The sequence below is a fragment of the Ambystoma mexicanum genome, chromosome 2q (genome assembly GCF_040938575.1).
Source record: "Ambystoma mexicanum isolate Mex_15411 chromosome 2q, UKY_AmexF1_1, whole genome shotgun sequence".
Lineage (NCBI taxonomy): Eukaryota > Metazoa > Chordata > Amphibia > Caudata > Ambystomatidae > Ambystoma > Ambystoma mexicanum.
In genome coordinates, this window is record NC_090924.1 from 737,980,548 (window position 1) to 737,998,263 (window position 17,716).

The window sequence follows — 17,716 nt, forward strand, 5'->3', positions numbered from 1 at the left end:
CATTTACATAAAGAAACAACATACTTTCATTCACGCAGAAAAATAAATGTTTGGCATATAGTTTACACGGATGAAATAGTTGGACAGCAGGTTGTTTAATCAGATACGTTAAATAATGTTTTAAAAATTATACATAAGTCGCATTCCCATGCACTAATAATGTTCTCTGGAGTCACGATTAAAGGAGACCATTTGAAATGCATTACGGTTTGATTGACGGAACACACGCTCTAGAATCTAGCATTTTGCCTTTAGGTTTAGATAGAAACATGCTGACAGATGTCCAAGGGGCAATGTTTGCAGCTGAAGTGTGTGGCCATATTTCTGGCACGTTAAGGCGCAAAGGAGAAGTCAAGATGTGTTTAATATTAATTGTCCAGTGACCTGCACTTCCGTTTCACAAGTTTTGAATATTACACCCCCAGGAATAACATAGCAAGTATCCATGCATAAAGCAAAGCAAGTGTCATGCTATGTTCCTTCCAGAAATTAGGACATAGCAAATATCCATGCATAAATCAGAGCAAGTGGCATGCTATGTTTATTCCAGGGATTAGAACATAGCAAGCATCCATGCCTAAAGCTGAGCACGTGTCATGCTATGTCCCTCCCCCCCCCCGCAAATTAGGACATAGCAAAAATCCATACATAAAGAAGGGCAAGTTGTATGCTATGTATCTTTCCGGAATTGGGACATATCAAAAATGCATGCATTAAACAGAGCAAATGGCATGACATGTTCCTTCCAGGGATTAGGACATAGCAAGCATCCATGCATAAAGCAGAGCAAGTGTCATGCTGTGTTCCTTCATGGGATTAGGAGATAGCAAATATCAATGCACAAAGCAGAGCAAATTGCACGCTATGTTCCTTCCTGGGATTAGGACAAAGCAAATATCCTTACCGAACGCAGAGCAAGCGTCATGCCATGTTCCTTTCTGTGATTGGGGCATAGCAGGCATCCATGCATTAAGCAGAGCAAATTGCAAGCTATGCTTATTCCTTGGAATAAGGGAATAGCAAATAACCATGCATAAAACATAGCAAGTACCATCTGATGTTGCTTCCTGGGATTAGGACATAGCAAGCATCCATGCATAAAGCAAGCACGTGGCATGTCATGTTCCTTCCAGGAATTAGGACATATAAAATATCCATGTATAAAGCAGAGCAATTGTCATGCTATGTCCCTTCCTGGGATTAGGAGATAGCAAATATTCATGCATAAAGCAGAGCAAGTGTCATGCCATCTACCTTCCTGGGATTAGGACATAGCAAATATCCATGCATAAAGCAGAGCAAGTGTCATGCCATCTACCTTCTTGGGATTAGGACATAGCAAATATCCATGCATAAAGCAGAGCGAGTGTCATGCCATCTACCTTCCTGGGATTAGGACATAGCAAATATCCATGCATAAAGCAGAGCAAGTGTCATGCCATCTACCTTCCAGGGATTAGGACATAGCAAATATCCATGCATAAAGCAGAGCAAGTGTCATGCCATCTACCTTCCTGGGATTAGGACATAGCAAATATCCATGCATAAAGCAGAGCAAGTGTCATGCCATCTACCTTCCTGGGATTAGGACATAGCAAATATCCATGCATAAAGCAGAGCAAGTGTCATACTATGTTACTTCCTGGGATTAGGACATAGCAAACATCCATCCATAAAGTAGAGCAAGTGTCCGGCTATGTTCCTTCCTGTGATTAGGACATAGCAAAGAGCAATGCATAAATCAGAGCAAGTGGCATGCTCTGTTCGGTCTTGGGATTTGTCTACGTGATTTTCATAGTTTGAACACACATGGTAGTGAAAATATACTATAAGTGGTATGTTATATTACTCTCCGTTCACACTGTGCAAAATCACGTAGTAGTCTCATGTTTCAGGCCTTTTGGTCATTCAGTTTGTTAAAAATATGTTATGATCATCCAGCCAGAGTGCAAAACAGCACACACATTTCAAAGCTACGCAATGCACTGGATTGTGTTGCAAGGGGCCGAGCAAAATCCCAGACAATTTTGACCAGCTGCACAGATTGGTACTCTTTGTGATTTCAACATATGTATGCTCCACACAAATCTACAAAACCTACTGCCTGTTATAATATAATTTCCTACATAGTGGTAAGCACACTGGGGTATGAGAGATAGCTTTTATAATCATAACGCCAGTAGGAATATTAGCCCGTTGGTTCATGCACATGTGTTTGTCAAAGAGATTTATTTGAGAAACATTAATTGAGATATGAGATCAGACACATTCAAAGGGGTCCCAAGATTACTGTAAATAAATTAAAGCTGGTGAAAATCGGTCAGCGAAAATATAAAAATTGATGCTTCAGCATAGGCACCAAGCCTGCGGCTAAACAGGACTCCAATTTCTGGTAGATATACAACTTGGAAGTCAAACAACTGTACTTCCAAATTAATCCAATAACAGACAATATTTGGGTCCAACATTATATCCTTTGTTATGCCCCCCAAGAAAGTAGCAATCACCCCGGCATTGGGAGGCATACATGGCCAATAAAGGCTCGACAACCTGAGCCTCGGCACGGGCTGATTGCCATTACCAGCCATGTACGCACTCCCGACAAGAGGGTGATAGCTATTCGCATCCAGGATTCATCCTGCAGCTGCAGTATTCGTCCTGACAAACAAGACTGTAGCCATGGGGATTGTCTCTCTTTGTTCCTTTGTGATGGCAGGTAACATACTCCCCAGAAAGGCAGCCATTCCACAGGAAGCTGTCCTGGGAACAAGAATTAAAGGGCACACCCATTCATAAACAGGTGTAGCATCACACCAGGGTGCTGCATACCAAAGGGGCCTTTGATTGTATTGAAAAGGGAAGGGGTGGGGTAAGTGTAGCTAGAGTGATCTCCTAACAGCTGGAGGAAGTTTCCACCACCTTGTTTTGCTCTGTCTCCATATTTCATTCCTGTCCTCTCTGTTTTCTGTAGCACAAAGCACTTTGGGTGTGATGTCAGAAGGCAAAGTCCACTTATTCCAAGCACAGGGATTGGACCCTTTAAGCAGGTTTGCTTTTGACCAATTCCCTGTAGACCTTTGCATTTAAGAGAAGGTATATCTGACAACTTCACAGATTGGTTATAATGTCCCCAGGAAAATGTAGTCATGTGAAAAAGTAGTGAGTAAAAAGTATTTAAAAAAAATGTAGCCCTTCAATGCAAGCAATGCAAAGTGTGTACATGTTGCAAGTAATAAGGTTGCAAAAACAACTATTTCAAAAGACACAAAAGTACTAGGCTGCAACCTGAATAATGAATCAAACCTCAGCGTGGTGAGGAAAAGAAGTTTGGAAAATATATTTGGGGTTATTTTGTGTACGAAAGAGGGCTTGGAAAGGGTGGGGGAGTGGGAAAAAGTTGATATAGAGCTGTTTAATTGGTGAAGAAAAGCTGTGCTGGTGCTGATGTGTCTGCTGTTAATTTTACTGTCCACTGATGTTATTGGAATTGGGGGCATGGAGGAGAGCTGTCTGGGTGGATCTTGTTATTTGGAGGTGTATTGTACATACTTCTTATATGGTTTAATTGTATTGTGGTGGTTGTGGCCAGTACCAGATTCAGGGTTCTATCCTATTACTGTGGCTTTTTAATATCTTTTACTTTACTTTACTTTAATGTATTTATATAGCGCAGACCATAGACCCTAAGGCGTGAGGGCACTACAAGACAAACAAAACACGTAACAAAGCAAGAAAATCCATCAGGGAAAGGCAGCAAAAGAGTATTTTAAGGGCATGTCCAAATCATTAATTGAACAGGTAAGTCTTTAATCTTTTCTTAAACAGTTCCAGGGAATCAATGGATCTCAGTTCTAGAGGGAGGGCATTCCAAACTCTAGGTCCATTTGTGGTGAAGGCTGTGTTAGCTACTCTAGCAGTATGGCACTTCGGTTCAAGTAGTAGGTGTGAATTATTTGACCTGAGCATGTGTGTGTGTTAGGTCTTGTGGATATGAACTGTTGTAGATATCCAGGCCTATTCCCAGTTCTGCACTTGTGTACGATAGTGAGAGTGCGGAATAGGAGTCTGATGGCCACAGGCAACCAGTGCAGCTCACGTCTCGCCATCGTAATGTGATCTCTGTATTTGAGATTCATGACGGCTCTAATAGCCCCATTTTGGCAAATTTGTAGTCTGTTACAATCAGACTTATTAATTCCCATAAGGAGACTAGAGCAATAATCTATTTTTGCACCCACTATTGCTCTCGCAATAGTCTCTGCGTTGTCCTGTGAGATAAGAGGCCTTAAATGTGTTAAAAGTTTGATATAATAAGCACATGATGAGACAAGAGTACTGACATGCTGTTTCATGGTCATGTGTTGATCAAAGGTTACTCCCAGCGTTTTCACTTTTTTGAGGGGTTTGATGGATTCTTCTCCCAGCTGGAAATTATCATACTGTGAACCAAGTTTGCTGATAGTATGTGGTGAACCAATTACAAGCAGTTCCGTTTTAGACTTGTTCAATGCTAACTTATTATGGACCATCCAGGTTTCAATTAGAGTAAAAATTCTGTTGATGGCCAACTCATCTATGCTATGAGATCCAGAGAGCGGGATGACACATTGAGTGTCATCCGCATAGTTGTTAAATATGATATTCTCATGATCAACCATTGCAAACAGAGGGGCGGTAAACATATTGTAGAAACAGGGGGAGGTGCAGGCATCCTGTGGAACACCACAAGTCGTGACAATGGAGTCAGATTCAGCATTGCCACAGAAGACTCTGCTATCTCGATTGCTAAGAAATGACAATACCCAGTTACGAGCTAGCAGAGAAAAGTTAGCAATTTAACACAACCTGGTGGCCATGATATCATGGTCCACCAGGTCGAATGCCGCAGAGAGATCCAGCAACATAAGCAGAGATGCTTCCTTGTTATCCATACGGACCATCAATTTAGACTTGAGCTCGAGAAGCGCTGTTTCCGTGCCATATCCGACCCGAAATCCCGACTGATGATCATTTAGAATGGGATAGGTCTTGAGATGATCTGCAATTTGTGTGTAGGCAACTTGGTCTAGAATCTTGAGTAGAAACGCTGTGTTAGTAATTGGGCGATAGTTATTTGGCGAATCAACTGAAAGGCCAGGTTTTTTCAAAAGATTTCTTACGATCCAGGGGGACCGTGCCAGTGGAAATAGAGGTATTAACAAAGTGACGAATGGAAGTGATTAATGAGGGGGCGCAAGTTTTAATTATCAAGTTTTAATTATCACTTAATTTTAACTATCTCATCCCTCTGGTTCATCTGATCTCCTCCTACACTCCTCATTTCCAGAGTTATGCCGATGACACAAAGCTTTCTTTGAAACTTCCCTGTACTACTTTCTGCTCCCCGACTTTCATCCCTGAATGCCTGGCTGCCATTCAGGCATTGAGTGTGGCTAATTATCTCTGTCTGAATACCAGTAAGATGGAGATCCTTCTTATTGAGGCACATGTGCCCTGTTTCCTTCTTAACCTCTGGACGCCCTCCTTGGGCCCTCTACCCTCACTATCCTGTGAGGCCAAAAACCTTGGGGTCATCTTCGACTCCTCTCTCTGTTTCACTCCTTACATATTGGACCTTGTGAAGGAGGCCCACTTTTAGGTTCACCTCCTTACAGGCATTCTACCTTTCCTCACCTTCCCTCAGAAGCACAACATCTGTAGAGCTCTGGACCTGTCTAGGCTTGACTACTGCAACGGTCTCTTCCTAAACCACCCCCTTTGATTCCCTACGCCCCCTTTAGCTAATCCAGAATAGGGCTGCAAGACTTATCTGGTTCCATGTGCTTATAACAACACCATAAATAACGATATACATTTTTAGTGACACCTAAATAATGTACATATTGCAAATCTTTTTATTGTCCTCCCAAACCCCTGTTTCCCCAGCTTTACTAAACCCCCTACAAGCCCCCCACCCTTTTATATCCCTTACCCCACCCCCAAATATACTTTTATTAAAAATCTTGACATTTATTTAGTTATTTGGGTGTCACTGAAAATGTTTGTTGTTATTTATTGTTCATTATTAACACTGTATACTGACTTATCCTTGGCCTCCAACCCAGGCATTGTATTTCTGGGGCCCTAAAAATCTCTACACTGGCCCCTGGTGGCCGCAAGGATGAAATTGAAGACCCTCTGTATCATCGACAAGGCTTTCTCGGTTCTGGGACTACGCTATTGCCAACTTCCTCTCCCTAAATTCTCCCCTACTAGAGCCCTCTGCTCCTCTAACTCAATGCTCTGCTTGTCAAATGCTTCTCCAAACAGAGAGTGGGAGGCAGGTTTCTCTCCTTGGCTGGTGCCTCTGTTTGGAACAGTCTCCCTGCTCCTTTTTGAAACAGTCTCCCTGCTCCGCTCAGACTTGAGCCAGACTTCCTTAAGTTCCAGATATTTCTCAAAACTCTGTTTTTCTCTTCCTCTTTCCCTATATCCCTTCCCTGCTAACTCATACCACTGCCTATAAGACTGGTGATCTGGTCCCTCATGAACCTCACAGGTTCCACGCCCTATACCTAGTCAACACCAGTATCCACCCTTCTTCAGCACTGCCCTTGCGGGCTTACCGCCTAATGGCTGTGCACCCCACCATTGGGCCTCCTCCACCGAGCACTTAGCCAGTGGCCTCACACCTTGGCATCCCTTGGTTCTTTCCTGATGGGCTCACATTTGTGATGTCATCTTTGATGTCCCAGGTGTTAGTCTTAGCTGTGCACAGTGGTGGCACAAGCTATGGTGGCTTAGCTCACCATAACTGGCTCATTTCTGGATGTTTTCGGTTTTACTTGTAACAATAACATTCCTTTAACAAAGTGTTTTCAATGAATTTCATTGGTTTTTATTAGTGCAACTTAACCATAATGTCCCTTTAACAAAGTATTTTCACTGAATATATATTTCACTGTTAAGACTAACACCCAGGACATCAAAGATTACATCACACATTTAATTGATTGTATCACTGATGACATCACATAGCTAGGCCACTTGGCTTTTGTTCACTGGCATATGCAGGCCAGACGTTTTTGTTCAGTGACAGTCAGAATATGAAAATTCAAAAGGTGCTATATATCTAGACGTTAACCTCATCCTAGGTTGTTAAGGTACTTTCCTTAGGGTTTGGCCTCAGCTCACGGTGCACATACATGGGCAAGTAAGCACGCCTCAAACACACAATTAATTTGTATACATGATGATGAACTCTAATGTTATTGTCATTTCCTAGTGATGTTGATTGTTTCCTCCTTACTGGCGTTTCCCTGTATGTGCCTCAGATTTCTATGCGTTGTGGCTCTTAATATGTATTGTTTGTAATAACACAAGTGTGTAGTATGTCTTGAATTGTTAGCTATTTATTGCATAAGTAATATTAGTCAAAATTGTGATAGAGTTTCAGTTATCATTTTACAGGCCAATATTACCATATTAAAAATGCTGTACTTCTATGGTGCATGCTTCAGCCATTGCCTACATGTATGTATTATTAGGTTCCTATATTAAAAACAACACTCCAAGTTAATGTTTTGCTTAGATGAGTACATTTCTAACACGGTAAGTAGATCATGAGAGGTCTCCCGATCACCCATGACATCTTGCTAGCAACATTGTAAACACAAACCCTTGTAGGGATTGTAGGGATTTTCATCAAAATTAATTTCCAATGTGATCCCATCAGTGATGTCATCAATGACATTTGTAATGTCATCTCTGTCCTGGGTGCTAGTCTAAGCAGTGCACGGTGGTGGCGTGAGTTATGGTTGCTTAGCTTACCATAACTGGCGAATTTCCAGAATTTGTCAGTTTTAACTGTAACCATAACTCCCATTAACAACGTTGTTCACTGAATTTCTTAGGTTTTTGTTAGTGCAATTTAACAATGACGTCCCTTTAACAACGTTTTTTCCCTGAATTTCATATTTTTTTGCCAGGCACCCCTTAATTTTCCACAAGTTCCTTTTAGCTATTTTTAATGATTACACCTAAAAATCACACTAACCCGCAATGTAGCTGCAACAGAGTCCGCAGACAGTGCGAAAATCTGCAGACATCAGGTAGCATCCACAAAACCCAGAAGCACAGGGGACAACAGAAAATGTTGTACCCTTCAACCAACAAACACATTGGGCCTCATTACGAATCTGGAGGTAACCTGCCGTTTTTTCCGTCTCGGTTACTGCCGGACTCGTATTACCATTCCCCCTCCGTGATTCCCGGAATTACCAAGGCATTACGACCCTAGTGTCCCGGGAATTCCGGAGGCGGAATTCAGTAAATTCCCATTCCCATTGAGTCCAATATGACTCAATGGGAATGGGGACCATGGAAACACCGGCACCATCTTGTGATGGTGCCGGTGTTTCCACGTCCGCCTGCAGGCGGGCGGTGTTAAACCCGTCAGGTCAGATGTGGCAGGAATGACACCTCCGCCTGCAGGACCCCGAATCACCTGGTATGGAAATAACGTTGGTGGCGGGTTTACCGCCACCGTTATTTCCATACCGGGTGACTCGTAATGAGGCCCATATACATAAAACAACATTACTTATATTTATGCCTTCAAATATACCTTTTTGTACAATTCATCATTTTTAAAAATGTAAACATCATTGTTTTCATTTAGCATATAATATAATGAAATGCACCAATCACAAACCAGGACTGTACACCTCATATTATCACTTCAGTACAAATCTTCATACATACTCAGATATACCAGGAGGTCATTCCAAAACAACCTCTTAGCAAATAGTAAGTACACTATTTCTTTCTCTATTATTACCATTCTTTATATAAATTTTTTTATAACCAAATATCACAATTTTGTTAATTTAACAGAACTGGCAAACACACTTCAGTGGTTGGAAGAAAACTTTCCAAAAGAAGAAATTAGTGATGATGACATCTCTAATGGTAAATAAAACATCTTTCAATATAAACAAATAATGTAATTTATACTCATTGAAATACTAATTTATTCTTTTCTTATAGTACATAACTTACATGAAGAAACAACATCACAATTTCATTATGGAGAATCCCAAGAATCACAAAGACAATCCCTATCCCCAACTGTACATAATGCAATGATGATCTGGTCTGCAAAATTGGATGAACTTAGTAATTACTTTAAGGAACGTTTAAATTATGTTAAAAGTCATGCTATTAGAAATGTTGATTATCAGTGTCCTTCCTGTACCTGTTCCGATAAACCCCAGCATTCTCCCCATCAAACTCCCAAAATATAAATGAAAGATGCTTTGATGAAATTTCTCTCCCTGATGATCATTGTATAGAAATTCCAAATTCTCCCAATTATGTTTCCCATTTCCGATACCCCATCCCTTTCCCAAATACATTTTTTTATACTATAAATACCTTGTATAACAATCTTTAATAAAAAAAAAATTTTAAACTCCAGTTACTAGTCCGTGGACATCAAGATTGTACTGGGTGTCCGGTTACAAAATGGGGTGTCTGCAAACATTGTGCATGTCTGTTCTTTCCTTGCACACTTTAAATAGTCTGTGGACAGTCTGCCCGTTTCCGGACATCCATGCGCATGTACCCTGCGTCTGCCACTCAATGGATGTCCGCTAACACCCATCAGTGCTGCGGACATCCCCGGATGTCATCATGTGACTGCACCCGTGCAGCATGACAGTGTGTCTGTGGACAGTGTCTGTCACTGTGGATAGTTTGAAACTGCATTTCTGGCCGAATTTAGAGTGTTTCAATTTGAAAGTGTACCCTTACACAGCTCCTAGACCCATACTTGGTTGATCAGTCAACTTTTGACAACTTTCCAAGGGCTTTTTTTGACTCGGTAGTCTGCCAACAGTCGCACGGTTCACAGATAGTTTTTCTGAAGGGACCCACCCAATTACTTTTAGTCATTTTCAATCTGGCAGACCAGGGGAGAGCACCAGGACACAGCACCTGCTTTGCAGCATATTGAAACCTGCATCTATTGCCTCAGTCATGGCCATTCCTCCTCCCCAGCCACAATCATCAACACCACAATAACCACCTGGAGGGCCTGGACAGGGGAACAAGTTCAGATATGCAGAAGAGGATGAAGAGGAAGAGCAAGATGAGGTAGAGGAAGTGCCTACCCCCGGGGCCCGGAGTGAGTCATGGGTGTAGTGTTTTTCTTACCATCATTGGGTGTGTCCCGAAGACTCGGGCAGCCACAGTAAGAAGCACTGAGTGCCACGTCGTACTCATTTGTGGAAAACCTGGGCTGTACTCCTGCGGGACCACCACCATGCACTGCCACACCAGATCCAACCACCCGGGTGCTCTGAGAAAGGCTGTTCCTTTCTCAGGGAGAAGCAAGCTGATGACCTCTACCCCATCTTCCTCCACCGCTCCTGCCAACACACAGGCTACTCCTGTGGGGCAGAGGATCCCATTGGCCATACAGAAGGCTATTGACCCTTACCTTTCGATCATGTCACGGTACTTTGTTTTGACTGCAACACACTGATCTGTAAAAATCAAAACGCAAAAGAAATACAAAATCAAAAAACACATAAAAGCACACAAAGAAACTCTCTTTAGGAGCCACCTTTGACAGTAAAAAAAATAGAACTAAGAATTAAAATCACAGGACGTTTTGCAGTTAGCATAGTCTGCGGACAGTACAAAAGTCTGTGGACACCTGGAAAATTCCAGTAGTGGGGTGGTGGAATAAAAATAAATCAACTTGTTTTTCATTCAAAAATGTTGGCTCTTAAAAGAACCTTTTTGGGGGGTATATACTGAACTAACAAATGTTTTATTGAATGTAATTATTTTTTCTAACTTTCACAAAAACTGCTTCTAATTTAAATTTTTTATTTTTATATTGACAACTACTAAAAAATAAATTACTTCATGACATTTTTCACGAGTTCACAAAAATGATTTCAGTGCATTTTGGAAAATTCAAAAGTAAAATCTGATTTCCGACATCAGTCAAATGCACACCATCGACACGAAAAATATTCACAGTATCAAACTTGATATTCTCATTATGAAAAGATGTCTTTCCAAAATCGTTAAAAAACCCACATACAGCTTTGTTCACATTGCACCTTGTTTTCTCAATTTGTAGACAAAATAAATTAGAACGCATCCACATTTCTCTTTGAGCTATTCGAGAAAAAACAATCTTGGAATGTGGGAACAGTGCCATTAACTTTGCAAATGCATCCTTCATGGCAAACTGTAAAGACATTCTGGTGACATAACCCAAACTGTTGCCTCCACAATGAACAGCAATGTCTGGATGCTTGAAAGTAACCATATTCTCACAAAACAGGAGCAATTCCACCCACTTCATTTCTCGAACTCCATACCATGAAACTTCAAATTCTTCTAATCCATAATTCTCATACAATACACACTGCTCAGAATACACCTTTAGCCAATGGACCCAAGAATCGCCCACAATGCAGACAATCTGCTTCCTCAAAGCCATAGCCATAGCCATCTTCACTGCACACAACAAGATAACTCTTGCTACCCACTCTTTCTGCACACCACACATACAAAACCTGATTGGCTGATCACCCGGAGTCCGCGGACATTCCCAACGGCCCACAGTCTCTGCAGTCCCCTTTCCATGCCTGGCATGCTTAAAGGATATGGATGGCACGTGCTGTGTCTTTGGACTACCGTGATGTCTGTGGAAACCGTAGCACAATGCAGCCCTTCTACCCTTTTTTTAACACTCCTTTATTGGCTGCTTTCAAACAGTTACACATCCATCCACCAATCACTTCCAAAAACTCTACATGTAAGCCTGTCACCTAAGTTCAACACTTCAGATGTACTCTTGAACTCTCAAAGTACATATCTCCTGCTACACACAGCCACCTTTGTCAAAAACTACTCTGAAACTCTCCAATATTTCTTTTTGCAGATTCACCAATATCTACACCTAGCAAGACATAGTACATGTATGCTGATATTGTTTTTCAAAACCTTTATAAATATATATACAGGGTTTCTGCTACTCACCCTGTAATAAGCTTCTCAATAAGCATATTCTCTTTTTTAACCACTGCATCAAATGCCATGATATTACAGCATTCAGCACCTTCTCACATCAAGTGGCAGTTTATTACAATGCTCTGCATTTAAAAATGTTTCTTCTTAAAAGCATTTTGCTGAAAGTAAAAAAATGCAAGGGGCATGGCCATGAAATGCCAGCGATGTGGCAGCTCCTCTGAGGGCCTCCGTTCGGGACCCGCGGCATATAACGACAAAATGAACTTTCCGCTGTCCAACATATGCTGCTCCTGCAGCGACCGCTGTGAGAAGGGCTGGGGCACCACGGCTAGTTGATTGGGCTCCTAGATCCCTGGGAAGCCCTGAAATGAAGCAGATTCACCCGCCCCTGGCCTGTCGTCCTGTATCCAAGATGGCGGACGGGAGAATCTCTGATCCGGCCCGACGTGGGAAGATGTGGAGAGAGAATGCTTCTGGAGGGCGCTGTGGAAGGATTATAGCCAGGGAAGCGCCCTGAGAGATGGTGAGACCAGAGCAGAGCACTTCCAGGCCAAGCGTGAGCCATCTCCAAAGCGGTGTGACAAGCGGCCCCAAACTCCACTGGATGAGAACGCTGGATTGCAGCCCTGCTGAACACGGTCCGGAGCCTGGAAGGAGGAGACTAATGCTACGCAGCAGGGAAGTGGCTGGCAGTGCTCCTGAGGTCCCGGAACAGCTAGCAGCCCCGAAAGCAAGCCCAGCCTGATCCTTCTTGTCAGGTTCTCTTGTTGGTCCTCAGCGCAGAAGCAGCACGAACACCTACCTCCCCCAGGTGATCTTGGCGCCTGGTTTATACGAAGCACAGGCCTCCGCGACCCCCTGAGGGAAAGAGGGTTAGGGTCCTTGGACTGGATAGGTTTCGGGAGAAGAGGATCACCGGATAGAGGGTTAGGAAATTGGTTAGGGACAGGTAGGGGGAGTTAAGGGAAACATGCTCCAGGGCTCTTGTCCTGAGAGCCTTGTTACTACTCTTACAAATACAAAATCACTCTTATTTTTTGGCTGAGGTTCTTGCACTCAGTTGAGCATCTGCACTGAGTTTACCCCTTGCCAATTAGTTATACTGTACAATGTTCACACCTGTAACCTCTGAGGGACTGCTCCCAGTTGTAGACAGCACTGAGTTGCCCCTTCACAGTTCGTACATATAAGTGTAATATCAGTATTCACACCCACTAAATCATAGCATGAATATAACTGCTGGATTGTGTTGCACCAAGTTAAAACATAAATCACATAAAACAGAATGGTACACTTAGCTTGGTGTTCGTGTCCATATGGTTAATGGCAATATTCGGAGGTCGGGGCTCGCAGCCTCGGGGCGCCAGAAGCAGCGTTAATGCCTGCCAAGAAGGAAATAATTAGTATGGCCTTTCTACCATGCTCCTATCCAAGCACACGACTTTCACATTAGTACCAATGCACGAGAAGCGTGCTGCGCCACATGCGGTTAGTGTTTTATAGCACCGGGTATCATGCGAGAACTCCCTCGGATCTCCCAACGTGACATGCGGGGTAACCGGGGTCCCTCCCACACTGGTCCATGCACTGTGGGGTCCGATCGACGGATATCGCTACAGGTTTACTTATCTCTTGTCTCGCGGGGCCGCAACAGGAGTGCAGGTGAGTTCTGGCCCCGCGTAAGATGCTGTGTCCGGAGGTCGTCGGAGATGCTTCCGCCCGGAGGAAAGTACGAGCGCAAATAGATTTGGGATGTTCGCGCATGCGCAGGAGTTCCTGCGCGCATGCGCGTAAGTCTGGGCGTCGGCTCCAGCCTCGACAGGCCCCGTGTGCCTGTTTCTTGGAGCTGAGGTTTCTGGGCTGCCGGGGCTGTAGTTCTGGAGGCTAAGCATGCTAGGAAGTGCGGTTTCTTCCTGTCTTTCCTTTCTCCTGGCTTTCTTTTCCGTGTGCAGAACCAGTGACACCTGCAATGGGGACAAACATGACATCTGGTGCTCAAAGTGGCTCCCACCACCCAAATTACCTTTCCTTGCCCACGCTTTCTGACAGTACATCCCCTCCCTGAAGGGCCGGGTTTCATGGGATAATTTGAGTGGAACTGGCGCAAGAGCCGAGGAGCATGTATGTTGCTAGCAGGTTCCCAAGACCGGTCCTCCGGACCGAAACCCACCCAATCAACCAGGTAGTGAAGCAGACCCCCCCTCATACGCGAATTCAATATAGCCCGAACCTCATACTCAGGAAACCCCTTTACTATAACAGGTGGTGGTCTCTTCATTCGAATGTGGGGAGCAGCTGGTTTTAAAAGAGCCACGTGAAAAACTGGATGGACTTTCATATGGTCTGGTAACTGCAGTTTCATTGCCACAGGATTTACAATTTGCAGAATACGAAATGGTCCTAAGAACCGTGGTTTTAACTTTTGTGACCCCGGTATTTGCAAGTGTCGAGTCGACAGCCACACTTTATCACCTGTTTTGTAGTTTGGGCTGGGTCTGCGTTTCTTATCTGCATATCTTTTGCTGGAGTCTTTAGCAGTTAGTAAATTCTGATGTGCCTGCTTCCATGTTTGTGCTAACAGTTCCACCCTAGCTTGGACAGAGGGCAAGACATCGGGGACACGAGCGACTGTGGGCTGAATGTGTGGATTGTAGCCGTATGTTATTTAAAATGGGGAATAACCAGTGGAGGCATGCTTTGAATTGTTATATGCGAGTTCTGCCAACCAAAGAGTTTCAACCCAAGTTCCTTCTGTACTATGGGCAAAGCAACGCAGGTATTGCTCAAGAGTCTGATTCAAGCGTTCCGTTTGCCTGTCTGTTTCGGGATGGTAGCTACTGGACATTTGTAAACTGATGCCTATTTTCTTACAGAATAAACGCCAGAACCTAGACGTAAACTGGGAGCCTCGGTCCGAAACTATGTGTTGTGGTACACCATGGTCCCTTGGTATGGTAAGCCATCCAGTATTCGGCGTTCCTTCCTTGGATCTTCCCAACGTAACAAGTCTTGCGACGTCATGCCGTTCCTTATTTGTTCAAACAAAGTGTTAGTCACACTCCCTATGATTTTTTCTGGTGATACAATGGGAGTAGTTTCCGTGTTGACGAGGGCTGGTGGGTCTGGATACCTGGATAGTATATCGGCTTTCTTGTTCTCTTGCCCCGGCCGATATATGACCACAAAATCAAAATCCGCAAAGTACATTGCCCATCGCAACTGGCGCGGGGTGAGTGCACGTGCTGACTTTAAAAACTGCAGATTTCGGTGATCAGTTAATACTGTTACCGTATGTCGTGCTCCTAAGAGGTAATGCCTCCACTCGGCAAAGGCGGCCCTGATGGCTAACAACTCGCGCTCTGCGATGGTGTAATTTTGTTCTGCTGGGTTTAGTTTTCTGGAATAGTATGCCACCGGGTGTAGCTGACCAGATTGATCTCGTTGGGAGAGGACAGCTCCCAATGCATAACTAGAAGCGTCTGTTTCCACCAGGAATGGTTATGTTGGATCCGGGTGCAGGAGGACTGGTGCCGAGGTGAAGGCCTCCTTTAACTGCTCAAAACTTTTCTCAGCTTCCACACCCCATACGAAAGGTGTTCCTTTTCTGAGGAGTCGTGTTATGGATAACACCTTTTGAGCAAATCCTTGAATAAACCTCCTATAGAAGTTTGCGAAATCCTAATACAGATTGCACTTCTTTGATATTCCTTGGGGATGGCCAATCCGGATAGCTTGAACCTTGCGTATGTCCATTTTGACTCCGTCTGGAGACAAGATAAATCCGAGAAACTCCACCGTGGTACAATGGAATGAACACTTCTCTATTTTTGCGTACAGGTGGTGTTCTCGCAGTCGCTGTAGAACAGATTTTACGTGCTGCACGTGTTCTTCCATGTTCTGGGAGTATATCAGAATATCGTCGATGTAGACAATAACGAAAATGTCCAAATAGCCATGAAGGACTTCATCTAAGAAATGTTGAAAGGCAGCGGGTGCGTTGCAGAGACCAAATGGCATGACTTGATACTCGTATAGTCCAAACTTCGTTCTGAAGGCAGTCTTCCATTCGTCTCCTTCACGCATCCGCACCAGATGATAGGCCCCTCTCAGGTCCAGCTTGGTGTAGACGGTGGCTCCACGAACTTGGTCCAACAGCACGGGTATGAGGGGTAGAGGATAACGATTTTTCACGGTAATACGGTTTATAGCGCGGTAATCAATACACGTCCGGAGCTCTCTGGTTTTCTTTGGCACGAAAAACAATGGTGAGGAAACCGGTGACGTGGAATGGCGAATAAACCCGTTTTGCAGATGAGATTCTATTTAGTCTTTCAGGTGTTGATTTTCGGCTTCCGTTAGTGCATAAATCCTGCTGCACGGTAGTGTAGCCCCAGGCTCTAAATCAATTCTGCAATCGAAGGACCGATGAGGGGGTAGGGTCTCTGCCGCAGATTTACTGAAGACATCTTGGTATTCCTGATATTCAGCAGGCAAGTCTTCCAAGCTTCCTGTTTGAGTGGCCCCCAGGACTCTAATTGTGCGTCCTTTTTCTTTGATGCAATGGCTGTTAGAGAAGCCAGAAGAAAATTGTACCGTACCGCAAGTCCAGTTGATAGCTTGGTTATGAGTGGCAAGCCATGGAAGACCTAATATCAGCCCAAACTGAGGGGCAGCTATGACATCGAACCGTATACATTCTGTGTGCCCTTGAATGTCCAACACCATCTCCCCAGTATGCTGCGTCACTGGCCCGGATTTCAACGGTGACCCATCTACTGAACATTCCGCTTAATGACTCATTTTTGCACTCACGGGTAATCCTAACTTCTGTGCATATAACTTGTCCACAAAATTTCCTGTAGCTCCGGAGTCCACCATCAGGGTTACTGGATGATCCTTTTGAAACGTGCGTAGAATCCCAGTCACAGTGATGTGAGTTTCCAGTATGTGTGTGACATTGGCTAGCATATGTCTAGGGGCGTTACGGGTGTTTTGGCTCGACAGATCCGTCCCTCTCACTGGCGAGCACCAGCAATTCCCTGAGGCGGAGCTCCTTTCGGCTTGGCCTCACACTCTTTCACAAAGTGTCCTGACTTACCACAGTACATACATCATTTTTCTCGTCGACGTTTCTCTCTCTCTTCCTTGGTGATGGGCCCTCGTACCATCCCTATCTGCATGGGTTCAGAGTCTGGAACCTTATCTCCTTTTCCCGTGGTCACCGCGGACTTGTGGTAGTCGAATCTCAGTGGACCTGGCTTACTTTCCCACTTCTTTTTATCTTGCCTCCTCTTAGCCTGACGGTGATCCAAGCGTAAGGCTAGATCGATCATTTGAGTACAGGTGTCTGGTTGTGGATCAACCTGAGCAATGAGATCTTTTAGCTCTTCTCGGAGCCCCTGATAGAAGAGTGCCAACCACTTTTCATGCGGCCAATCAGCCTCAACCACCAGACGGTTGAAGGCTGTAACATAAGTGATCAAATCCTTATTACCCTGCCGATGGGTAAGCAACTCACGGTCCCTGATTAGCGAAGCTGCCCTCCGATTGAATATTTTTCCAAATTCTTCCTGAAAACCCCTCCAATCGTATAAAACCGCGTCATCTTTTTGCACTAGGGGGGTAGCCCAAGCTGCAGCGTCCCCCGTGAGGTAAGAAACAACAAAGGCTGTGCGTGATTGGT